This window comes from Moschus berezovskii, chromosome 1, assembly GCF_049115385.1.
Source record: "Moschus berezovskii isolate FMDL1 chromosome 1, NW_MosBer_1.0, whole genome shotgun sequence".
NCBI lineage: Eukaryota > Metazoa > Chordata > Mammalia > Artiodactyla > Moschidae > Moschus > Moschus berezovskii.
Genome location: NC_142460.1, coordinates 112188384 through 112214703, shown reverse-complemented (window position 1 = coordinate 112214703; position 26320 = coordinate 112188384). Strand labels below are relative to the sequence as shown.

Here is a 26320-nt window from a genome sequence, read left to right as displayed (position 1 = left end):
CAAATCAGGAAACACAAGAGATATGGGTCCAATTCCTGGGTTGCGAAGATCCCCTGGAGTAGGAAATGGCAACCCACTTCAGTATTTTTGCCAGGAAAATCCCATGGACAGAGAGGCCTGGCAGGCTACAGTCTATGGGGTTGCAAAGAGTCAGACACAGCTGAGCAACTAAGCACAAGTAAGCATTATAGCCACTGTAACCACACCTCTAGCAACAGCATGCTCTAGGTCATTGTCATAAAAAGGGTTCTGAGATGGCCCTGAGATTCTGCCTCTGGTGAGCATGCCTTCTAGAGTTCCCGCCCTCAGTGTGTGGGTGGAAACAGTGAGCATGCTGGGCTATCACTGCTGTGATTAGCTTACTAACTGACCTTGAGTTAATCACAGGGAGATTATCCAGAGTGGGCCTGACTTCCTCAAACAAGCTCCTCATAAGAAGATAAGCATTAGTAAACTGTTTTCCTGCTGGTTGAAGACAAGCAAACTGCCAAGTTGTGAGAGATGGAGGCACATGGCTAGAACCTGAAGACCTTGGCTGACAACCAGCAAGTCATTGGGACCCACACTGCAAAGAGCTAGATCTTTGACAATCCTAGTGAGCTCAGAAGATGGTCCCAAGCTCCAGATGAAAACCTGGCTTGACCGACACCTTGAATTTAACCTTGTGGGAGCCTGTGCTGATAACCCAGTGTGCCTTCCTGGACTTCTGACCTACTGAACCTGTGAGGTGACAGTGGGTATTGTGTAAGTCACTAGTGTGTACAAACTCACTGCACAGCTATAGAAAACAAAGACAGTTGTGGTTAGGAGGAGCAACCACTGAGAGAATTTTTAATCACATAAAATGCCTCTCCAAATCTCTCCTTTGTATTTGCTTTGGGAATGGAGGTTTTCTCAGAGATATGGGGCAAGAGAAAAACAAACTTAGCAGTACATCAAGGAATCCACTGAATGCCTCTCTTCTTCAGCCATAGAATCCTTATGCTCTAATGACTTAGAGAAATAAAACCTAGATTTTGAGGTTAGGCAAAAGGTCTGCCTCCAAGTCCCAAGATCTATTACAGAATTCGGCCCATTATTGGCTCATTTAAAATAGTAGCTGTAAGTCAACTATACTTAAATAAAATTTAAAAAAAGATAGTAGTTATGATCACTACTGTCACATATACATACGTATAGGAAAAACTCATTATTAGTAGTACTTTTCATACTTTTTTCAGTTCTGTAATTTATAGGCTCCTATTGCTTCTGTTATTAAAGCTCAAAGTCCCTTTGCTTATATGACAATGGTACATATATGTATCTTCCTGAGCACAGAAATTCTTCATGTTAAAACTCCCCAAATGTGTACTTCTTGTCAAATTTCCAAAGAAAAAAAATCATAGTGCATGTCTTCTTTTTTATGTCCAAATTTATTTTATTGCAATAAAATAAGACTGGATGGTAGCATAAGTATTTTTGTCTTAGTAACTGGATCTTATTTTCAAATGATTGATCTGATTCACCAACAGATGATTTGATTTCAAATATTGTTTGAAAATACCTAGTGGCTGTATAACAGAATGTTTAACCATGCTTGGTAGACCTATCCCAATTTTTTAGTTTCAAGATGTTGAAAACCTTAGAAGTTAGAAACTGCACTTGGATGTGAGTATTGGAAACCAGAAAAATAGAAGCTTAAATAAATGAAGGCTTTTCATCTCTTCACATTACATGAGTTGGACAGTACAGGGCTGGTGTTGTTTCCTGCTACCAGCATAATCTAGGTTATTTCTGTGCTTCCATTCAGCTATGCTTAATGGATGCTTGTTATCTCGTGAGCCCAAATTCACAGTATGCCTTCTGGCATCACATCTACTCTCCAGGAAGGAAAAAGGAAAGGGCATGGAAAAATATTTTTATTTGAGTCTATACTGCTTTTAAAGAGGATTTTTAAAAGTTCCAACCCGTGGCATCCACTAATATCTCATTGATCACGACACATGGCCACTTCTGTGTTTAAGAAGTTTGGTTTGTGTTGCTTTTATTAGTCAATCACCTTGTTGTCCTCCCCCCCAAAAGGAGAGAATGGAGAAAATTATGAATTTTTGCCACATATAGCCTAGAGGTAAATTAGTATTATTCAAGAAGAAAAGTAATTTGAACTGTCCAACTTTGAATTGGCAAGCAAGAAAACTATTTCAACATTTGTGTGGCAGAGTTGGATACTGTAAAACAATGTGACAATACAACATGATAGTATTGTCTTGAGGCTAGAAGCTTATAAAAATCTTCAGTTAGTCAAAGAAAACAGCAAGTTATAAATAAATTCCACTGGAAGATCTGGCTCATAACTAAAATGGTCAAAATCCAATGTACTTTGTGTGGGTTCTTTGTTAACTATTGATTCTCATTAAGTACAGATTTTGAAAGATAAGCATTTATTTATTTATTTTTCTAGAGCAAACATCAATATTAGCATTCCACTTTTTATGGACATTTATATTGCAATACACATTTACACAGATGTTCTAAGGAAAAAAAAACTGGAGAGATAGTACACAGATAATCAACATGATAAAAAATTTCAGTATAGAGATGTGTTCCTTAGATATGAAGATACAATGTTCTTGAACTTGATTCAACTGAGAATAACCTGACTTTTAGGTACAAGCCCAGAAGAATTGGATAATTTGTTTTCACCTGCTGAGGAAGCAGGTTAGTTTCCCTGGAGTGCAGTTTCAAGTGGGAGGGAAATGATGAGTGAAATGTGAATGCTCACACTTCAGCAACGACTATCGTTCAGCACATCACTAGTAAAAAGATTTCTAGAGATAGCATTTTTTATACCTGCTAAAAGACGCTTGCTCCTTGGAAGGAAAGTTATGACCAACCTTGATAGTATTTTAAAAAGCAGAGACATTACTTTGCCAACCAAGGTCCGTCTAGTCAAGGCAATAGTTTTTCCCGTGGTCATGTATGGATGTGAGAGTTGGACTGTGAAGAAAGCAGATCGCCGAAGAATCGATGCTTTTGAACTGTGGTGTTGGAGAAGACTCTTGAGAGTCCCTTATACTGCAAGGAGATCCAACCAGTCCATTCTAGAGGAGATCAATCCTGGATGTTCATTGGAGGGACTGATGCTAAAGCTGAAGCTGCAATACTTTGGCCACCTCATGCGATGAGTTGACTCACTGGAAAAGACTCTGATGCTGGGAAAGGTTGGGGGCGGGAGGAGAAGGGGACGATGGAGAATGAGATGGCTGGATGGCATCACCAACTCTGTGGACATGAGTTTGAGTGTACTCCGGGAGTTGGTGATGGACAGGGAGGCCTGGCGTGCTGTAATTCATGGGGTCGCGGAGAGTCGGACACGACTGAGCGACTGAACTGAACTGAACTGAACTGAAAGTATACTTAGTTTACTAACAAGCATGTAAAATATATTTGTGTCTTTGGTTTCCTTGCCTGTAACATGGAAAAAACAATTGTACCTACTTCATACAATTAAAAGAATTAGAAGTCAACATGTAAATACATAGAATGGGGTTCAGTTCAGTTCAGTTCAGTTCAGTCGCTCAGTCGTGTCCGACTCTCCGCGACCCCATGAATCACAGCACGCCAGGCCTCCCTGTCCATCACCAACTCCCGGAGTTCACTCAAACTCATGTCCACAGAGTCCGTGATGCCATCCAGCCATCTCATTCTCCGTCGTCCCCTTCTCCTCCCGCCCCCAACCTTTCCCAGCATCAGAGTCTTTTCCAGTGAGTCAACTCGTCGCATGAGGTGGCCAAAGTATTGCAGTTTCAGCTTTAGTATCAGTCTCTCCAATGAACATCCAGGATTGATCTCCTCCAGAATGGACTGGTTGGATCTCCTTGCAGTATAAGGGACTCTCAAGAGTCTTCTCCAACACCACAGTTCAAAAGCATCGATTCTTCGGCGGTCAGCCTTCTTCACAGTCCAACTCTCACATCCATACATGACCACGGGAAAAACCATTGCCTTGACTAGACGGACCTTGGTTGGCAAAGTAATGTCTCTGCTTTTTAATATACTATCAAGGTTGGTCATAACTTTCCTTCCAAGGAGCAAGCGTCTTTTAATTTCATGGCTGCAATCAGCATATAAATGCTAAATGAGTTTGCTGCTGCTGCTGCTGCTAAGTCAGTGCAGTCGTGGCCAACTCTGTGTGACCCCAGAGACAGCAGCCCACCAGGCTCCCCCATCCCTGGGATCTTCCAGGCAAGAACACTGGAGTGGGTTGCCATTTCCTTCTCCAATGCATGAAAGTGAAAAGTGAAAGTGAAGTCGCTCAGTCGTGTTCGACTCTTTTCGACCCCATGGACTGCAGCCTACCAGGCTCCTCTGTCCATGGGATTTTCCAGACATGAGTACTACTATTCGTTATTAAAGCAAATCCAAAAATAGGATTAATAACATCCATTCTTTGTATAGAGTTAGTGTAGGTTGTCAAATGATGATTTATTCTTCCTGGTGAAGATGAGGAATGGAATTTCTGCCACCCAGCTCTTTTTGTTGTTATTGTTGGCAATGATGAGATCATTTCACTTTTATTCACGTGTAGGGCTTAGCAGGACTGTTGGAGAAGGACTGAGCAAGGGAGTTACAATCACTGAGTCAACAGGAATTAGCTCTCATTATCTGGACCCTCCAATTCATCTACTTATTCGTAAAGCCTCTTTTATCTTTGTTGGTTCTAAGATTTCTGCCTTTAAGTTCCAAGATTGTGTATTTCCTTCTGAGCCTACTACAGAGAAAGAAATCACTGCTTCCAGAAAGTGTGTTATGCTCTTAAGATCCCAGGCAAGGTGAAGGCTGCTGTTGTGGTAGAGATTGATGACCATTGGCAGATAGCATTATCTTAACAGAGAGGTAAAATTAGTAACTACTATATTCTAAACTGATTGCAGTTTAGATGCTGCATGGATGCTGATTGCAGTCATGAAATTAAAAGACGCTTACTCCTTGGAAGGAAAGTTATGACCAACCTAGGTAGCATATTAAAAAGCAGAGACATTACTTTGCCAACCAAGGTCTGTCTAGTCAAGGCTATGGTTTTTTCCGTGGTCATGTGTGGATGTGAGAGTTGGACTGTGAAGAAAGCTGATCGCTGAAGAATTGATGCTTTTGAACTGTGGTGCTGGAGAAGACTCTTGAGAGTCCCTTGGACTGCAAGGAGATCCAACCAGTCCATTCTAAAGGAGATCAGTCCTGGGTGTTCATTGGAAGGACTGATGCTTTAGCATCAGCTTTAGCTGAAGCTCCAATACTTTGGCCACCTCATGAGACGAGTTGACTCACTGGAAAAGACTCTGATGCTGATAGAGATTGGGGGCAGGAGGAAAAGGGGATGACGGAGAATGAGATGGCTGGATGGCATCACCGACTTGATGGAGGTGAGTTTGAGTGAACTCCAGGAGTTGGTGATGGACAGGGAGGCCTGGCGTGCTGTGATTCATGGTGTCACAAAGAGTCGGACACGACTGAGCGACTGAACTGAACTGAACTGATATTCTAACCAAGGAAACCACTGAAAAGACATGCAATAAAATGTCACATTTCATACTATGATATCTCTGTTATCAGGTGTTCAAGTTTTCATAAAGACATCTTGAAAATGGATGAGGAGAGCTGCATGGTTAGAGCACTAGGCCTGAGGCTCAGCTCCACTTCTCACTGATTATGTTTCCTTCAAGGAACTTGGCTTCTGTGAGGATGACCACTATACTCAACTAGAAAATGAAAGTGAAGTCGCTCAGTCGTGTCTGACTCTTTGCAACCCGTGGACTGTAACCTACCAGGCTCCTCCGTCCATGGGATTCTCCAGGCAAGAATACTGGAGTGGGTTGCCATTTCCTTCTCCAGGGGATCTTCCCGACCCAGGGATTGAACCCCGGTCTCCCGCATTGCAGGCAGAAGCTTTAACCTCTGAGCCACCAGGGAAGCGCAAAAATACATTGGCTTAAAATAGATGCTTATCTCTTTCTCTGCAGAAGCCCAGAGATAGGTAGTTCCTCTCTGGATTCAAGGTGTTGCTTTGTTTCCAGCTATGTTATAGCCAGCAGGAAGAAAGTAAAGGGTCAGAATCACACACTCAATCTTTTTTAGGGCAAATTCAGAAAAATGGCCCAAAGCACATCTCACATTCCATTGGCCAGAACCAGAAGTCACATGGTTGCTTCTAGCTTCAGGAATGGCTGGGTGAGGTAGTGGTCTTTAGCTAAGTAGCCATGTGTCCAGCTTAAGCTCTACTACTACTACTACTATGGAAGGAAAGGATGGGTATTGAAAGATAACTAGCAATATGCCTTATCTGTTCCATCCACCTCTCAGTGTTTGGGAGAGGATAAAATCATAACCAAATAGAAAAAGCACAGGACTGGTTTTATCCCCTTTTTGTGGTGCCACTGATAGGCTATGTGAATAATCCACATAGCCTGACTGTTGTGGGGAAGAAGGGATGGACTGCAACAAGGAGGTTAGGCTAAAGCGGTCTATAATTCCTCTGTATAATTGTATAAAAGGGTACTTTTCTCTTGGGGTTGGGAAAAATTTGCAGCTTAGGTGGGAAAGAGACTTTTCGGAAAGTGACTTTGTGTTTCTTCTTGAGAATGTGTGCATATTTTAAAAGTGACCCAGAGATTCAAATATTTATGAATCACTGTTATACACATGAAACCTATGTAATACTGCTCACCAACTATATACCTCAGTAAAATAAACGAACAAGTGACTCACATAGAAACAGAAGTAGAGATGGAGAATAAAAAGGTATAGCTTCACCTTGCAGAGTAACCCTGAAATAGACAGGGTATGGAACCCTGGAGTTCGTCCTAAACTGTCCTCATGTCCCCTGCTCCCCGGTGTGGGTGATATTCTCAGAGTGCTGCTCCAGACCGTTTGTCCCATGTAGGCTGTGTGAATGTGTGTGCATGTGTGTGTGTTGGGGAACAATGTGGGTGTGATTGGGACACACTCTAGGATAAATACAATTACTCTGTGGAGTGGAGGGTTCTTATTCATATGGGGAAGGATCATGGAAGGCTCTCTCTTTGAAGACCTCAATGGACAGAAGGCAGGCTAGGAATTGGCATTTATCCATAAGGAAACTCTTATCATGTGTTTAAAATCCCCTTTCCCTCCAATTCTTATATTTGGAATCCAGTTGTAAATCTATTCTCTCTAATTATCCCCTGATATTCACTACAGTCTGTTCATGTAGTAGCCTATGCTAATAATAATGTAGGAAATTAAGGGATGATGAGGTGCTGAGAAGCCCAGTGTTCTTGCTGACCCCATCCCTTGAGGCCAGCATCACCAACAGCAGCATTATTCCAAAGGAAAAGAGTGGTCCTCCAGTTCTAAGATCAACTGAAAAGCCATCAGAGACCAAGGTTTGGAGTCAGGTCAGTGGAGAGACAGGTTACAGCCACATGGTTTCTGGAAAGAAATGAGACAAGCCCCAGATTTTGAAGGATACATATATAAATATTTTTCCTGAGACAAAATGGAAGTGGGGAAAATCTCAAATATAAGTGAGGAGGATAGGGTCATCAGTAAGGGTGCTACCAACTGAGTAGGGGGCTAGGATACTTCCAGGGGGCAGACACCTACGTTCCACACAAAGCTACACAGACAGGATGCAAGTCTAGAGTGGACGAGTGAGTGCACTGAAGGCCCAGCTGATCCTGGAGTCCAGGCCACACTGGGAGGCACAGCATGTTGGATAAAGCACACCCATGGCAGAGAAGGAAACAAAGACTTGAAGGCGGCCCTGTGGGCAAAGCCCAAGTCACATGGGAGTGCCTGGGCAAAAGCGGACGGTCAGGAGGCAGTGGTCGGTGGGGGAAGCAGAGGTCACAGCCTGAGGTCTGCCTTCCTACCCGGCTGTCAAACATGACATTACAGTGTGACGCACCTTCAAAACCTCGAGGTCTCAAAAGTGAATGGAAAAAAAATTTGTTTTGGTTGAAGTTTTTCTTTAATGCCAGAGAACTGACATTCCTTGATTATGACAGAAAGAGAAAATTTTTCTGACAATACTGAGACTTTCTTTGGCTTTTTATGTGATGAGCGGCCCACTTAGGCTTACTCTCCACTGTCTCTATGAGAGGACATCCTTGGCCCATTCTATCCAGCAAGGATTTCCCAAACTTCACTGACAAAGAGCATCACTTCAGTTTTACCCCAAACCAACAGAATCAGAATCTCAAAGAAGGGACTCTAAGAATCTGCATTTTTTAAAACAAGGGCTTCTGTGAATTCAGGTACACTTGGGAAATATGATGTTCTCTAAGCAGTGGTTAGAATGCTAGAGTGGTTCTGGAGGCAGTAAGCAGGTGTAAGTCAATGGGCTTACGATGGGACACAAGAGGAGGCTGGTATTCAGGTAGAAAAGAAAGTTAAACTGAGATAAGGGGCATAGACATTCTAAGAGTAGCAGGACCACAAAAACAGATTTCCAAGTTCTTGGTCTTAGTTTTGCTTTCCAGGCCTCATCTCCTCAAATGCAAAATGAGAGATTGCCCTACTTTCAGAGCCCTGTTGGGAAGGCCCCCTCAGGTCATTCACAGTCTCCTCGTCAACCAAGCACACATGCGTGGATTTGCTTTGCTCATCAGGGCTTCTACATTAGTGAGTGCATGCGTGTTCAGTTGTATCTGACTCTTTGCGACCCTATGGACTCTATCCTACCAGGCTTCTCTGTCCATGGGATTTTCCCAGCAAGAATACTGGAGTGCATTGCCCTTTCCTTCTCTAGGAGATCTTCCTGATTCAGGGATCGAACCTGTGTCTTTTTTGTCTCCTGAATTGGCAGGTGGATTCTTTACCACTGAGCTACCTGGGAAGCCCCTTCTATATTAGAGTTTATTTAAATAAAGTGTTCATTTTTCCAAAGTTTGAAAACTGCGGCACTAAATGATTTCTAAGGTCCTTTCAGCTCTAGCATATAAAATGTGTCTGTCGCCACAGTGCCAACAACACAGATCATTAGCACAGAAAAGAGCACCAGGGGCCTTAGGAAGCAGGTCACATTGTGAGGCCTGGGTTTGTTTTTTTTTTTTTAATATTGACTCCTGCTGTTCAAGCCTGCTGGCTTCCTTGTGTGGGTTGACATTTAACTGGAGAGGAAATAATTGTGGCATCTCCATGAATTTAGCAGCTCAACTCAAAGACAAAAATTTACCCCAGAGGTTGTTTGTCATTATGTGGACAAAATAGTAACTGGTTAGTTGTCTGAATTTTCCCTCTTTTCACTAGTTATTTTAGTATCAAGTAGCTATAATTAAACGTAAGTTCCATCGAGTGACCTGGCATAAGAACAGCTATGCATTCAGAAGCAGATGTAGCCAGCGGCAAGCCAGGTGACTGATGGGAGAGCTTGTCAGCAGTTTAGAGATGCCACTTCCTTTATCTGGGCACTACACACCAGGACATCTTCAGAAACAAGCATCTGTTTAAAATGCTTATAACCTTTGCTTTCCTGCTCACCCTTTAACCCAGGAAAGACTGCTAAGTGTATGTGGCAAAACTTGGATGCAAGTCCAACTCTGTCTTTACTGTGTACTTCGAACAAATCACCTCTTATCTAATGTGGGGGATAATAATATCTACTTTGCAGCACTGCTGTGAGAATTAAAGAAGATAATGCATGTGAAAGCGTTTTGTAAATAGCACAAAGTCTTACGAATATAAAGGTGCATTTATCATAATGAATAATGGCACCATATTCGAGCAAACAACATTAGGAAAAAAACACTGTTGCATTCACAAGCTCTACAGATGCTTTTATATATAACCAGACAGTATGCATCTATTAACACATCCGTTCATACACTCATTCACTCAGTTTCTGCCTATACAGCGCCAGTCCCTGTGGGAGACTAGAAGCAACCAAAGGGGAGTAGTTAGATGAAAAATACATTTAGGGTTTGATGATTTGTTAGATGTTTGATGACAGTTCAGTGTGTGTGGGACCACTATCATGTTCCAGGTACTGGGCTTCTCCCTGTGGGGATCTAAATTGTTAAGACTCTACTTCCTCAGTGGAGAGGCTCATAGGCATAGAATGGAGACAGAGGCTCAGGCAGTCTGAAAAATCCAGTGATAATCCAGAGCTGGCCCCTAGCTTGGCAAATAAATGCTGACCGAACACAGATTTTATCTTAAGAGATTTTAATCTTAGGGTCACGTTTCAGAATGTTCATTGCTCTCCCCATGCCTCCTATAACCACACTCAGCTATGTCTTGCCTGGACGCCCAAGAGTCCCCTGAATGCCTAGAATAAATTTCATAGCGTCTCTTCAGGGATGAGCCCAGTTTGACCTTTCAGAGTAAAATGACTAGACTCATAGACAGTGGTGTGAGAGTTTTCAGAGTCTCTTTAACTGAGTGCTAAAGGGAAAATAACCTTTTTAATAAAAAAATAAAAATTGGTGTGCCTCCCATTAAACATGTTCTTTTAAATTATAGTAGAAAACACTTTAGTGATTTATTACCTACATGTATTATTCTGCTGAGGAAATAAGCAAGATGAAATAGAAATAAATGGATCTGGGTGGTTTTTGGCGAGTTAACTGGGCCAGCATGTCCTTTGGTTTACCTGTATCACATTACATCAAACTCATCCAGGCGTTAAGTCACCCACATACTGATCACAGAGATCAGAGCTTTGACTTACACACGGTTAATTCCAAGCTTGCTTTACTTGCTTTTCATGAATGTAAATAAAAACAAATGCAAGCATGGCCATATAATCTCTGATAGGAAGGTTGAAATTGGATGGTAACTACTAGAGTTTTCCGCTAGACTGAAACTTTGTCCCTTGATCTATCTCACTTCTCCCAGAAAATGATGACAATTAATGTTGAAGTTTTCCCCTTATTAAGTACTCCTCTCCTGCCCCATTTCCCTCTTTCTTAAGAGCTCTTAGGCCAGAGAAGAGCATGGCATCTATTTTGCAATCCAAGGAGGTCAAAGAAGGATAAAAGGCAGGGTTTCCTGCTGGGAGAGCCCTCCAAAGCCAGCAGCCTTTTCTCTGAGCCTCTGTAAGATGCTCCTCCATGTCCCCTGACATTCTCTGTGCCCTTGACTTGAATTAGGTCTAGTGTTTCCTGCTGGGGAGCACCTGGTGTGTATTTGTCCTCTTAACGTGAGAAAGACTCCCAGGTATTATGTGGTGTTGGAGTGGGTGCCTTGTGGTATGTTATCAAATGATTCCTCTGAGAAAGGCCAATTCCTCTTCCACAGCCTCGGGGGGTGAGAGTCCTTTAGCTCTGGACATGATTTTGCTATGCCTGTGCCTTAGTGCCGTGGTGCTTTGTAGTCTCCATTTGTTTATCTAACTTTTTTTTTTACAGCTCTTGGATATAGACAAAATGTATATGTCCTTTCCTGCTCTTTAACACTGTACCATTAGTATAACGTGTACCACTTTCTTTGAAGTATATTTACTTCTAATAGGCTTGGTAATAGCCTTATAGCTACAAAAGGTTATGTGAAAAATATTGAAACTTGTTTAGGTCATACATTTCTTATGATCAAATGTCATTACACATTGTTGTTTTAGTTGCTAAGTCATGTCCGACTCTTTTGTGACCCCATAGACTGTAGCTCAACAGTCTCTTCTGTCTACAGGATTTCCTAGGCAAGAATACTGAAGTGGGTTGCCATTTCCTTCGCCAGGGGATCTTCTCCACCCAGGGATCGAACCCACGTCTCCTGCATTGGCAGGCAGATTCTTTACCACTGAGTCACCAGGGAAGCTCCCCACTACACATTCGTGATCTTATAAGAAACTTCACAATAATTCTAAGGTTATCCTGAACACACTGTCATTACCCTTTCTTCCATATCGTTATAATAAAGGCAGTTAACATTTGCCCAAGGTATAGCAGTTTGGGGGCTTCCTGGGTGGCTCAGCAGTAAAAAGTTCACCTGCGCTGCAGAAGATGCAGGAGACATCACAGGTTCAGTCCCTAGGTCGGGAAGATGCCCTGGAGGAGGGCATGGCAACCCACTCCAGTACTCTTGCCTAGAGAATCCCATGGAGAGAGGAGACTGGCACGCCACAGTCACAGGGTGGCCAGAGTTGGACACAACTGAAGCAACTGAGCACACACACATAGCAGTTTGGAAAGCACTTTCCTATTAATCACCCATTATGTGCTTTCTACCATTATCAATGTCACTTTATAGATAGAAACCTGTGGCTTAGAGGACAAGAGTTGCCCCAGGTTCATTCAGCGGGGTGCACGGGGAGCCAGGATTTGAGGCCAGGCTTCTGACCATAGGGCCACAGAGGTCGCCTAACCCATGCACATTTTCTATGTTTCTCGAGATTTGGAGGAGCTGGACAAGACCACATAATGATAAACTTATCTGAGTAGGTGAAAGGATGAAGATTTGGTTCTCATTTTTCCACCCATGCTTGTGTGACCCTGAGCAAATCTCTTAACTCGTGAAGGCCTCAGGTTCCTCCTTTCTAATAGGAAGGGCTGGAACAGCCCAGTGTTTTTCAGTGGGGATGGCTTCACGCATGCATTTCTAAGGTTCTGCAAATGCCTATGTGACTTCAAGGAGGTGGGGGCTGAACTCAGACCATTCTTAACTCTTGTTTTCAAATTTCAGAGTTCATTTTTTTTTTTTTTATTGCACTGGGTCTTTGCTGCTGTACATAGGCTTTCTCTAGTTGCAGCAAACAGGGACTACTCCCTTGTGGTGCAGAGGCTTCTGACTGTAGCGGCTTCTCTTGCTGCAGAGCACAGGTTCTCAGTAGTTGCATGGGTTCAGTAGTTGTGGTGCATGGGCTTAGTTGCTCACGGCATGTGGAATCATCCTGGATCAGGAATTGAACTCACGTCCCCTGCATTGGCAGGAGGATTCCTACCCACTGTACCACCAGGAAAGTCCTATTTAAATACTATCTTAGTTCAAATGTTATCAATGTGAACTTTAATTGTATTGTAGGAGAAATCAGTCACCATGCATGAGACCCAGAGAGATGTTCAAACTTGTTTTGCAAACTTAAGCCCTCACCCAACCTACTTTGGAATACAAAAGGATTACATGTGAAGAGATCAGGAATGAATGGAAATTGGAAAGTTTCTTTAGAGAGGGGTGTCAGTATGCTGCTGATCCCCTCAGCCCACCGAGAGGGGGAAGGAGGTGCTTTTCCCTCACTCCATGATCCATGGCCAGGGCTTCTGGGAGACCACCTGATTTGTGCCCCTGCAGTCTGAAGTGACCCTGTGGACCTGGATCTGACTCCACCTTGAGAAATCTAGATCCAGTAGCCGGCTTCCACATGGAGTGGAAGACTGTGGCTTAGGAAGTAACTGTACTCTCTTTGAGAGAAAGGCCAGAAGTTTGTGCTTTTTGTGAACTACATGCAGGAAACAGAAAGAGCTAGCTTGGGGCTGCCTTAGAGTCTACCTAAGAGAGCTCCCTAGGGTAGCAAGGAGACCTCAGTAGAAAAGGCAGGAGGTAGGGACTGATGAAAGATGTATTAGAAACCAATTCTAAAGACATTCATACCTTTGTCAAAGGAACAGCAAGTATAAGTCCACAGAGAAAGAGAATCTTCCAAGAACCTAAAACATCACCCCATGAGAGAGTCAACCTGAAACACTTGCTGGGCCCAGGGAACAGCTGTATCACCCATGACATGAACAAGATATTTTCTGCTTCTTTGTCCTCCCTTTTTCTCCTGACCCTTTAATTCTGGAGGTGTCATAAACTCTATCAATTAGCTGGGGCAAAGCAGGTGGAAGAAGGAGGTGGGAAGCTAAAGAAACAGCCAGCCCAAAGCCCTTCCCCACTACCAGGCCCAGCTTAAAGCTGTCTTCACTGGGGAGTAGAGAAGCATAAACTTTGAAAGGAGCTCAGAGTTTTGGTTAAATTGGATCATCAGATTAATAACCGAAACTAACTTGTTTGAAGGAATACAGTGAGCAAAGGACTTTCTCATTTTCCTGGGTAAGTCTGAGAATGACAACCTAAGTCTGGCACTGAATAGCATCCAAAGGACAAGGAGCACCAGTCTGAAAGAATGAGCTTGCAGAGGCAGTGAGGAGAAAGGCATGAGGTTATTTTCTAGTATCCTTCATGGGTCCTGAACACTGGTAACAATGGTAAATACACTAAAATAATACCATTTTTCTTTGTTCCTGATAAATTGATTTGAAAAAGAGTTCTCAATTTAAAAAGCTGGAAAGTGGCAAAAACACAGTGATAAAGACACTTCCAACACAGGCATCAATGTCAGTTGGTACAGCGTGGGAAAACATTGTGGACTGTTATTTTCCCTTCCCCATTGTGTTCACATCCATTTAGATCTTATGGATGAAATTAAAGGAACTGAAATAGTTCCCTTCTCTACAAGAGAAGATGACACAACTTTGATCCTGGTCCCTCCCAGCTCCCCCTACCCCCAAATACAGAGACATTAATAAACCTTACATCTAAATTAGGGGGAGAGTGGAAGAGGAAATCAAGAAAGAACAACAAAAATGAGGTTAAGGAACAGAAAAAGAAAGAGGAAGTAGAGGGAAAGGTTACTGTGGGCAGAGAGTCGCCTTCCAGATCAGAAAGGAAAGAGAGTTAGAGCCTCTGGAGCAAGAACAGGGACTGCCTCTCCACTGACCAGCTCCCCCAGCACTGCTTTTCCCCTCTACCATTTGCTCCCACTCTCTGGGGGATGGTGGGAACACCCCACTTGTACGATCCTGCCCACAATTCCAAACACATCCTTGGCCTCTGTACAACTGCTGAGGTTCTCACCAACCTCGCCTTTCAGGGTTTTTCCTCTCTTATTTACTCCTTGAGGGTCTTACCAAAGTCCCTCCCCCAAGGCTTGTTTCTCATCTAGATGGACAACCTGACACAGGGTCCCCAATAGCTGCTATAACATAGTGCATCTTATAATACCAATTATATTTGCTGCTAAGCAATAAACGTTTCCTTTGCTTTTCCGCACAAAAAGCTTTATTGTCTCCATGTAGTCCACAGCTTGGAAGAGAGCTCGAGAGTGGTTAAAACGCTGCCCACGGGCTGCAGGGAGAGGCTCAGGCCGAAGCCCTGACTCCAGGTGGGTGCAGAGGGCTCCCTCAGGGGCCTCTGGGCTGCCAAGGATCTAGTCCTCATCTTCTTGATGAGTTTCACCGACTCGTGGGCGCGCGGAGAGCTCCAGGAAGAAGAAGGTGGCGGTCTACACGGCAGGACAGAGGGCACGCGGGTCCAAAAGCACCCAGCTTGGTTCTTCTCCCGGGCCATGGAGGCTTCCACAACACCCAGGGTCTTGCCCCACTCATCATGGGATGGCGCCTGCACGTCCTGGAAGAGGGACCTGCGCCACACTGGTTTGGCATCTTCCAGAAATGCCGGGCGCCCGGACACTTCTCCTCGGCCGGTCGGTGGACGTCCCCCGTCCTTTCAAGGCACTGAGTCACGGTGGAAATAGAGGCGCTGGGAGAGGTCAGTGTAGCAGGCCCCACAGATGCGGGCCGACCTGGGGGCTACCGTGGCCTTGCCCCTGGTGGAATAACTGGCGAACCTGGGAGCTCCTGGTTGATGTAAAGAGCTCAGCTCAAACAGACCAACAAAACAAAAAGCCAGTGTTGGCTGGTCCCAGAGGCCAAGGATGACTAAGTGCTTGGTTCCAAAGCCTGAGGCTGGAAACGAGGCTGGAAGTTGGAGGGTGCTGGGAGGCTGGAGCAAGGGGTGGCCTTGGGCCTGTGGGGTCCAAACACTGTTGAAGCAAGAGACCAGCGGGGCCGCAGGGCGCTCTGCCGAAAGCAGTTTTATATTAAAGCAAACTTGGGCGTATTATGGTGTAGAATATAAAATGAACATGAATGTCAAATCCAACAGGAGACTTGATTGATCAGTGTCTAGCCTTCAGCTGCTTCGAGGTCAGTTCGCTCAGATCCTCAGGGCTCTCTGTTCACCGTGCTGTGCTGCTGGAGGTGTTTTCCTAAAAGTTTTTGCGGAAATCTGGCCTCTTTTGTTTCCCTTCTTAGGAGCATCTGTACTGGGAACAGCAAAGAGTATTCAAGAACCAAAGAAATGGTGCTTTACGGATAGAAATGAAGGTGGTTTGGTGGGAGGTGGAAAAGATCTGTTGGTGGGTGTGTGAAGCAACTCTCATTTCATATATTCTGCCAACTGATGGGGCCAGCTCTGTTCAGAAATCTCTGTGTGGGCTAGGTAATACAAATAGGAAAGATTTTATGAGAGTTTATTAGATCGGCTTTCTCCAAGGTATGTTTCATGAGATTCTAGTCTGGTAAAATGTCTCAAAAAAGAGTTCCATACTCAGCTTGGGAGATGCCATCCTGGAAATACAAGTATAAAGATGTTAAAGGTTACTCGAAAGCAGGTAGCAAAACAGACAAGTTTGTTTGACCCAGCATTGCCCAAATATAGTGTATATACACACACACACACACATTTGTAACTCTTTTATAACTCCGTTGTAATACTTTAGAATTATATTTGGGGAAACATGCTTAGGGAAACACCATGCAGTCTAGAAGTTACCAATCTTTTCCTCACCCAGGACCCCTTTTTTAGTTTTCCCCATTTATTTCATGTTTTGAACTTTTTTCCTAATAAGTAAACCCATACTTATCTCCCTCAAATGAAGTTTGTGTCAGCATGTGTAAGCAATGTTCCCTGCTGCAGATTCCTTCGTTTTGGCTCTCAACCTGTCCCAAGGTCCATTCTGCTGTGGGTATTCAGTTTGCATATTATAACCTGGTAACAGTCTGAGCCCTTGGTTTCATCAGAGTAATGCATATGATATCATCAACAGCCAATCATAACTTTTGAGCAATGTGAGGTAGACAGTTGCCAGACTGAAATGATATAATTCTCGCCCCAAAGAAATAAGATGTTATAGTTAACTTGTGTAAATAAATGTACAGTGCATATATAGTTGTCTTTAGAAGTTTAAAAATATTTAAAATAGCTCCAGGATATCTTGCTAACTTCACGGATCCCTCAGCATCCAGATATTACATGTTTAGATGTACAATGGGCCATTTTACAAATGTTATTATTGCACTTGTATGACGTGTTACATTTGTATTGAGTTCTATTACTGTAAAGATAACTTATTAGATGAATCGCAAGATCATAAAAAGTGATAATGTATTACAAAACGTATGAGAAAGTAAGGAAATTGTGAAGCATGACAAACCCTTTGGTCTTAAAATAGAAATTTTTATTCCCATTTAGCTGAATATGAAGACTTTAGGAGAACCATATCTTTGTATTGTATTTTACATATGACAAAGTGCTTCTCCCGTCAATCATCTCAGTTCTCCCAGCAGTCAGGTGATGTTATCAGTAGACAGCGTGGCATTGGCCACATTATATGATTTTTAGAAGTTTTTGGTTACAGATGTTAGAAACATGAATTACCTTCTGCAAGAAAGAAAGGTTAGTGGTGGGTTTTTTTTAAATAGACTTCTAGGAAGCATTGAATAATCAAAACACAGGAAAAACAGAGGTGCAACTGGGTTATAAACACTTCAAGCCAGGGACTAGAAAGTTGTCAAGATTTTTCTCAATCTCACATGCCTCTCTGGGCATTTACTCTCTGGGCTTTACTCTCTCTCTTTTTAGACAGCCTTTCTCTACTTGGTGGAATACTTGCTTACCAGAAGCACCTGAGTTTTATATCTTAAGTGGAGCCACTGGAGAGAGATTATTTCAACTCATATCTCATTCCAAGGCCACAAGCCACAAAAAGGACTGTGGATCAGCTTAAGTCCAGTGCTTAGCTGAAAAGGAATGAACAGTATCCAGGGAGCTGGGGCCTGATGTACCCTTACAGTGGCTCCTGTGGCAAAAAATATAGGTGGGGAGGGGTTGTGAGAGTGGAGGTGGGGAGGGAATTGATTCTTAGAAAAGATGTGCTAGGCAAATAATTTTGTAGGTGTGTATCCCGTATCATGCACTAGAGGCCTGTCAGCAAAACCCCTAAGCCCACATTAGCTGAATTTATGCTCAACTACATCAGGGGAAAGATCAGATAATAATAGAAATTGCATGGGTTGTTACTCTCAAGGAGGCCAAATCTTCCCCATCTCATACCACAAGAAATTAAGCCATGTTCTGTTCAGGCCTGGGGTAAACACGGCAGAGGTTTGTTCTTGAGCTCCCATTTTAAGGGAAGGCTAGTTAGGAAAACTATGAGAAAATAACTCATGACCTAAGGAAGGGAGGACATCTCTGTACCTGAACCATTTCCTTATATGACAACTGACAGTGAGATAAGGTTGAAGGTTTTGGCTCGACTTTAAACTGCAGTTACCTGACCTGTTATCTTCTCGGGAAGGTCTGTCTGTCCCCAGATACCTCAACCTCTTTTCCAGGAGGGAGGAGGAGCAGAAAAAGATATAGGAAGAAGAGCAACCATTCTAGGAATTAAAAGAGGAATTGTTTGGGTAGGAATTGGTTCTCAGGCAGGTGTCAGATGTATATAGCTATAAAGCTATATGTAGTTGCAGAACCAGAAATCTATTCTTTATGAACTTGCAACTTATTTGAATTATCTGTAATCATTTCCTTTTATTTACCTTGGTATTCTTGAAAGTGACTGCAAATTTCAGCTGTGCTAAGGGGAACTTACCCCTTACCCAATCCTCCCCCTAAACTCTGCCTTTCTGTGCCCATATTCTCTGAGTAGAGTGCAGTGTCCTTGGAGCTGGTTTTTGTGATGACATAAAAAGGCCAAGGGCCAAGAGAAACTCCCCCTTTTGTGATTGGAGGTGGTGGTACAAAGAGGAGGCTATGTTGGAAGGTGTGATAGTTAATTTTGTGTGACAACTTGGCTAGGCTGTGGGGCTCAGATAGTTGGTCAAACATTATTCTGGATGCTTTTGTGAAGTTTTTTGTTTGTTTGTTTTTTTTTGAGGAGATTAATATTTAAATTGGTAGACTTTGAGTAAAACAGATTGCCCTCCGTGATGTGTGTAGACCTCATCCAAATAGTTGAAGGCTTGAGAATAATAAAGGCTGACCTCCCTGAGCAGGAGGGAATTCTACCAGCTTACTGTCTTTGTATTCCTTCCTGGGTCTTTGACCTGCCGTGTAGATTTTGGACTTACCAGTCCTCTGTAATCGCATGAACACACACACACAGACACACACACACAGACACACACACACACACACACACCCATTGGATCTGTTTCTGTGGATAACCCTGACTAAAACACAAGTTTTTCTTACAACTAAACTTTACACAGAGATTGCCCAGTCAGAGCTCTTAAATCACAGAGGCTAATTTTGAACAATGTAGTTGGACCTGGAGAGTATTATGCTTAGTGAAATAAATCAGAGAAAGACAAATATTCTGTTATCATTTACAGGTGGACTCTAAAAAATAAAACAAATGTATGTACATAACAAAGCAGACTCACAGAGTAGAGAACAAATTGATGGTTACCAGTGGGGAGAAGGAAGGGGAGAGGGGGCAAGGTAGGGGTAGAGGAGGAAGAGACACAAGCTGCTATGTATAAAATAAGCAACAAGGATATATTATACAGCACAGGGAAATACAGCCATCATTTTGTAATAACTCTAAATGGATTGTCATCTATAAACATTGAATCGTTGTGTCATATACCTGAAAATAATATAATATTGTAAATCAACTTCAATTAAAAAAAAATTGTGGAGGCTGTACTTAGCCCTCTTCTTAAAAAATGTAATGAGAAGAAATTAATTACCCACGTATCAGTGACTATTTATCATTTATTAAGGGCCTCTTTCTACTAGGTCTTAAAGTCCAGCAAGGTGGAATTTAGCTGTGTAAGGACGATAGTGAAAGGGGGTTCCAGATTAATAGAAAAACTTGTATGGGAGCATGTAGGTATGTGAGGAGGGAGTGGACAAGTTTGGTAGGTACCCAGGAAATATGAAAGGATTTTAGAAATATTATACTGGAAAACATTTGTATGGCCTTGATGGCCAGGCTAAAGAGGCCTTTTCCGTACAGGCAAATAGAAGCCAATGAGACTTTTTGAGTGAGGGAGTGAAAGATTTGGAGGAGAGGAAACTGGCAGTGTGACAGTGATGTGAAAGATAAAGATTGAGAGTAAGAAGTCCATTTGAAAATTATTGTAATTTACTCTGCATTAATACCTTTAGTCTTTTATTCACCAGACACTTGGGGAACCCCTGTTAGTGCCAGATGTTGTGCACCTTACAGAGAAATAAGACGGTGACTGTGCCTCTGAAGACCCCACCCTTCTGGAAGGACATACGTGTGATGGAAGAAATGTGAGCCATACTCATGGAAGCATTTCCCAGCCTCAGCCTCTAGTACCTAGGTCAGAGCCCTGACCCACAGCAGTTTTGGACACAGAACTGAGAGGTCAGAATTTTTTAGGATATCTCATCAGTCATAGAGTAGTACAAAATATTTTTGTACCTTTTTTGTTAGTTGCTCAGTCGTGTCCAACTCTTTGCAATCCCATGGACTGTAGCCCACCAGGCTCTCTGTTCATAAAATTCTCCAGGCAAGAATACTGGAGTGGGTTGCCACTTCCTTCTCCAGAGGATCTTGCCGACCCAGGGATCAAACCTGGGTCTCCCGCGTTGCAGACAGAGCCACCAGTGGCTCAGCGGTATAAAGAATTCACCTGCCAGTGCAAGAGATGTGGGTTCCATCCCTGGGTCGGGAAGACCCCCAGAGAAGGAAATGGCAACCCACTCTAGTATTCTTGCCTGGGAAATCCCATGGAGAGAGGAGTCTGGTGGTCTATACTTGACAGGATTGCAAAGAATTGGACAGGACCTGGAGAATAAGCAACAAATATATATATATATATAAATGTATATATATATATATCGGTAAACGGTGTTCCTGACTCAGATGATGGGCTCCATGAACATAAGGGATTGAACTTGGACCTGCAAGCCAGAACACAATATTTTCTTATCTTTCATCTCTACAAAGCATGTGTTTATTCTTCTTGCACAAAAGCCCAGCCTAACGTGCCCTGCCTGTTTTATTAAGGACTGATTGCTTTTGCACAGCTGTGTGTCCTGTAAACGCCCTCCTCTGAAGGGGCAGGTGTGCAGAGCAGGGCGCATGCTCCCTAAGCTGGCCCACAGAGCGTCTGTGAGGCCCAGTGATAAAAGCAGAGTCGTGCCTCTTGGTGCCAGGGCTCAGCGCAGGGCTGGAAGGGTTTTGATTTCGGTCACTCATTCACCTGGAAAGACTCAGCACTATCTTACAAACCTGGTTTCTGAGAAGTGAAGCAACCTGATTGCACTTTATGACTTGGGCAGTGATATGTTCTGAGGGCTCATAAAAATTAATCCAGACACATACTACAAAGCTGACACCTTAAAATGAAAGAATGAGCAGAGGTTTTCTTTGTATTTGAGGCCAGGATCGGCCGTGCTGCTTGTAGAGCCACAAAGTGCCGAGGAGGGCAAGAGGCTGCTGCTGCTGCTTTTCCTTGTGACAACTGTAGTGCCTGACTCCTCCAAGAAGGGCCCCTTCTGCCACCATAGACACAGATAACTGAATAGTTGTCGTGGGAGTGGCAAAAACTGCCTTTTGAGAGCTTTCTAGAGTGTCTCCCAATATGGGTCTTCCTCCAGTCCCTACTTTTCAATGAAATGAAAATAATTGTTTTGAAAGTACTAATAGCTATCTTTTGCTCAGGACCTATTATGTACCAACTTATTTACACATGTTGTCTTTTTAGTTGCTACCATCTCATATTGTGTTCAGTATTATTATCCCCTAAGAATCAGACGAGTTGACTCACTGGAAAAGACTCTGATGCTGAGAAGGATTGGGGGTGGGAGGAGAAGGGGACGACAGAGAATGAGATGGCTGGATGGCATCACCAACTCGATGGACATGAGTTTGAGTGAACTCTGGGAGTTGGTGATGGACAGGGAGGCCTGGCGTGCTGTGATTCATGGGGTCGCAAAGAGTCAGACATGACTGAGCGACTGAACTGAACTGAACTGAAGAATCAGATACAAGAACTCGTCAAGGTCCACAGCTAGAAAATGAGGGAGTCTGTACAAACTTAGATCTACCTACTGCCACTGCCCACGTTTATGCATTCTGTCTTTCTTAGGACAGTATCTGTGTCATTTTAATTTATTTACCGTGGCAGTAAAACGTGGTCCTGCAATCATACATGTTCAGTGGAAGAAGGTCTCATTTTCTTCCTTCTAAACATTGTCTTGCTCTCACCATTGAGAAAGAGTACAGGGGATGATACATGAAAGAAGTCTGAATCATCCTTTTAAAATACTGTGTTAGATTTTTAATAGCAAGATAATAACTATGGAGCAACTTGATAGTTTTAGAAATTGAAATTTTATATAAAAAACAAGTGAAGAATGATGGGATATATTCCCATTGCTGTCAAGATCTTTGTATCTTAGTTTCTAGTATTTTTTAAAGAAAAATTGCTTTATTGTTTTAAAAATAAAGTGAAAGTGAAAGTGAAGTCGCTCAGTCGTGTCTGACTCTGCGACCCTGTGGACTGTAGCCTACCAGGCTTCTCCATCCATGGATTCTCCAGGCAAGCATACTGGAGTGGGTTACCATTTCCTACTCTAGGGGATCTTCCCAACCCAGGGATCGAACCTGAGTCTCCGCATTGGAGGCAGATGCTTTAACCTCTGAGCCACCAGGGAAGCCCAAAATAATTCAAACTATTTAGGAAAGTAAAAATAAAGAGTGAATCAACTGGAATGCCACCACCCATAAATGGCCACAGTTAGACAATGAATGGACCTGGATTTTTCTATGTGTAGTCAAGTAGATTAACTTTATAAAAATGGTATCATGATATAAGTGCTATTTCTCTAAGTAAATGTTTCTTCTCCATTAGGACTATTTCCTAACTATCCCTCTGAGGTTGTAAAAGAGGTTGTGAAGAATGTTTAAAGATATCTTCCCCCAGTTTTAGGTGTGTAGAATAAAGATACCAACATTATCATGTTTCCATCTCCCCTTTGCCCATCTCTCAAATTCTCTTAGAGTATTATTTTTAAATTATCCAGATTGATAGTGTTTATATTCTGTAATTATAATTTCATTGTTTTAACTTTATTTAAATGGAAGTATTTTTTCCCACCTGTCTTTGTACTATAATTTCTTTGATCTTTAATTCATCTCTTATTTGTTTGGATTTCACTGTCAGATAATTTTTTTCTAAAGGGGCACATTAGCATCATATTCCTGGTTCTTTCATTTTTGAAAACATGTTTTTTTAAAAATCTTTATTTATTTGGCTGCAGCCAGTCTTAGTTGTGGCAGGCAGGGTCTTTAGTTGCTCCAGGTGAACTCTTAGTTGCATCATGTGGAATCCCTTTCCCTAACCAGGGATCAAACCCCAGGCCCCCCTGCATTGGGAGCATGGAGTCTTGCCACTGGACCAAACCACCAAACCACCAGGGAGGTCCCAAAATGTCTGTTGTTTTTACACTAGAAAGATATGACTGAATGAATGATGCCGATCAGCTTCTTTTCACTAGAATTCTATGGCTTCTTTTCACTAGAATATTTCTCTTGTCTTCTGCTGTTGTATGTTATTGGAAGACATATGAGATGAGGCTGGTCTGATTTTTTTTCTTCTTGGTAGGTGTATTAGAGGTTTCCAGAGAACCAGAACCAAGAAAACATATAGATGGATAGATAGCCTATATGTAAGATGTTTGTGTAGAGATTTATTATAAGGAATTGACTCTGTGATTATGGAGTCTGAGAAGCTCCAAGTGGGAGACCCAGGAGAACTGAAGTGTGGTTCCATTCTGAGCCAACAGGCCTGAGAAGTAGGAGAACTGATGGTGTAGGGTCATCTGAAAGCCAGCAGGCTCAAAACCCAAGAAAAGACAATGTTTCAGTCCAAATCCAAATGCTGGAAATGATGACTGTTCTAGCTCAAGCAGTCCGGCAGGCAGAGTTCCTTCTTACTCGGCATTTTTGTTCTATTTAAGTCTTCAGTTGACTGGATTGGAGGCACCCATCTTGGAGAAGGCAGTCTGTTTTACTCAGTCTACCTATTCAAAGGTTGATCTCATCCAGAAACACCCTTTTAGACATACCCAGAATAACGTTTAACCAAAAGTCTGGGCAACCATGGTGTAGTTGAGTTGACACATAAAATTAACTATTGCAGTAGTAATATGCTAAATCTAAAGAATTCTTTGTTTCTTTTTGATGTTAGGTAGCAACCCCAGGTAGTATCTATATTGAGCCTTCTGTATCAGATTTTCTTGGAACTGATTTGCATATTCAGTTTTTTTTTCACTTGGGATGAGGGTATGGGTGATTTTTTTTGGCTATTATATCTTTCACTACAGCTTCTGCTTCATTTGTGTTGATAGTTCCTATAACATAGAGACATCAATTACTATTATTTGGGGTTTTAATCTTTTATTTTCTCTATATTTATTAATGCTGTTTTAATTGAATTTTTATTTTGTCTTAAAATTTCATATTCAGTGGTATCTATTCCTCCTTGTTGTCTCTGGTTTATCAATTAGTTCTGTGATAGTATTATTTCAGCTGAATCTTCTTTTTACATTTGTGCTATAATCGTCTTATCTTTGAGCTCATACTTTATTGAAGGCTTATTCTTCTTAAGTTATGCTATGCAAGAAAGTGGAAGTGTGGTTGCTCAATTGTGTCCGACTCTTTTCGACTGTGTGGGCTACTAGCCCGCCAGGCTCCTCTGTCTATGAAATTCTCTAGGCAAGAATACTGGAGTCGATTGCCATTTCTTTCTTCAAGGGATTTTCCTGACCCAGGGATCAAACCTGGGTCTCCTGCATCACAGGCAGATTCTTTACCATCTGAGCCACTTATGGAAATGATGTTATACTATAGCATGAAGCAAATGTTAATGATGTTAATGATTTCCTTCTAGATCTTTTCTGTCCTTTCTTCCTTCCTTCCTTTCTTCCTCCTCTGTATTATGTTTTCAGGGTTCCCATTACATTTATTTTCAGTCTGTCCACACTTGCCTCCGTTACAGTGTGGGAGTCTTCTTTACTTGATTCCTATGTGACTTCCTCTCTGACCAAGGGTTCCTAATGGAGTACATTTTTCCTCTGTTTATTTTATGAAGCTGATGTGACTTTGAGGGTCTGATCTTTGGGTCCATAGCTGAGTTAGAACAGCTCTCTCTTGTTTCAGAATCTTCTGTTTTTCTGGCCATGAATTTTTGATATATGGCATCAGCTCACACCCCTTTCTTTGCTCAGTTGTCCTTGGTAAACGTGTGCCTGGGAATGGTTTTAAATATATATTTGCCAAAATGTAATGTGTTGAGGGATGGAAATTCTTCCATTTGTTTCCTTTTGTATCTTTTTTAGAAGTCTTAACCCAGAAGTTGGAATAACATAAGAGGGAACTAAATGAAGTAATTGACTTACATGTAAGTCAGAGCAACTTTTAAATAAAAAATATTAAATTCAGGGAACACCGTCTTAGTATGACATAGGAGACTGTATTGTACAGAAGAAAGAACCAAACTGAGTGTCAGGTAACCTTAAATCCTAGCCCTTAGCTCTAGCACATACAGTGGAAACTGGGGAAAGCCCTTGATTTCTTTGACCCTATAAAATGGAATGATAATATCACCATGACTGCTTCATAGAATTACTTGAGGCTCAAAAAAGACAAAAGGGCTTTGTAAATAGCAAAGTGACACTTAATATAAGAAAAAGTGAAAGTGTTAGTCGCTCAGTTGTGTCTGACTCTGCAACCCCATGGACTGTAGCCTGCCAGGCTCCTCTCTGTCCATGTAATTCTTCAGGCAAGAATACTAGGTGTGGGTAGCCGTTCCCTTATCCAGAGAATCTTCCTGACCCTGGGATCGAACCCAGGTCTCCTGCTTTACAGACAGATTATTTACCATCTGAGCCACCAGGGAAGCCCAATATAAGAATTTGTCATTATTTTATTATCATTATTATTGAGTCTTTATCTGTAGAGATTATCCTGAAGATAGTTAGGAAGGGGTGTGGGGAGGGTTGACTAAAGGTTAAGCTTGGCAGTTTACATTTTCCTTGATAGGGAGAGAGAATGTGCATAGTTTGAAGGATATTTTCAACTTATTCCATATTCCATCTCTCATTTCCATTGAGAAGTAATAGGTTTAGACATTTACCCAACTGAAGACAGGTAACTAAGTCTCTCTTGTAGCTCTCTCTTTTTGTGAATAGCGATAAAATGTCCAAGCTATCCTTGCTTTAAAGAATTAATAGTATTAGACCTATATTAATAAACTTTTATGGCTCCTTTTGGATTTTAAGAGATTTG

The 26320-nt window shown here is 42.3% G+C and overlaps 1 long non-coding RNA gene across 1 annotated transcript in view; it reads left to right on the top strand.

The window, feature by feature from the left end:
• The window catches only part of LOC148778815 (uncharacterized), a 668381-nt gene that overhangs the window by 53665 nt on the left and 588396 nt on the right, over nt 1-26320 (top strand). The window contains exon 3 of the long non-coding RNA XR_016038095.1: nt 20179-20389. This is a non-coding gene — a long non-coding RNA (uncharacterized LOC148778815). The remainder of the gene's footprint in view (nt 1-20178; nt 20390-26320) is intronic.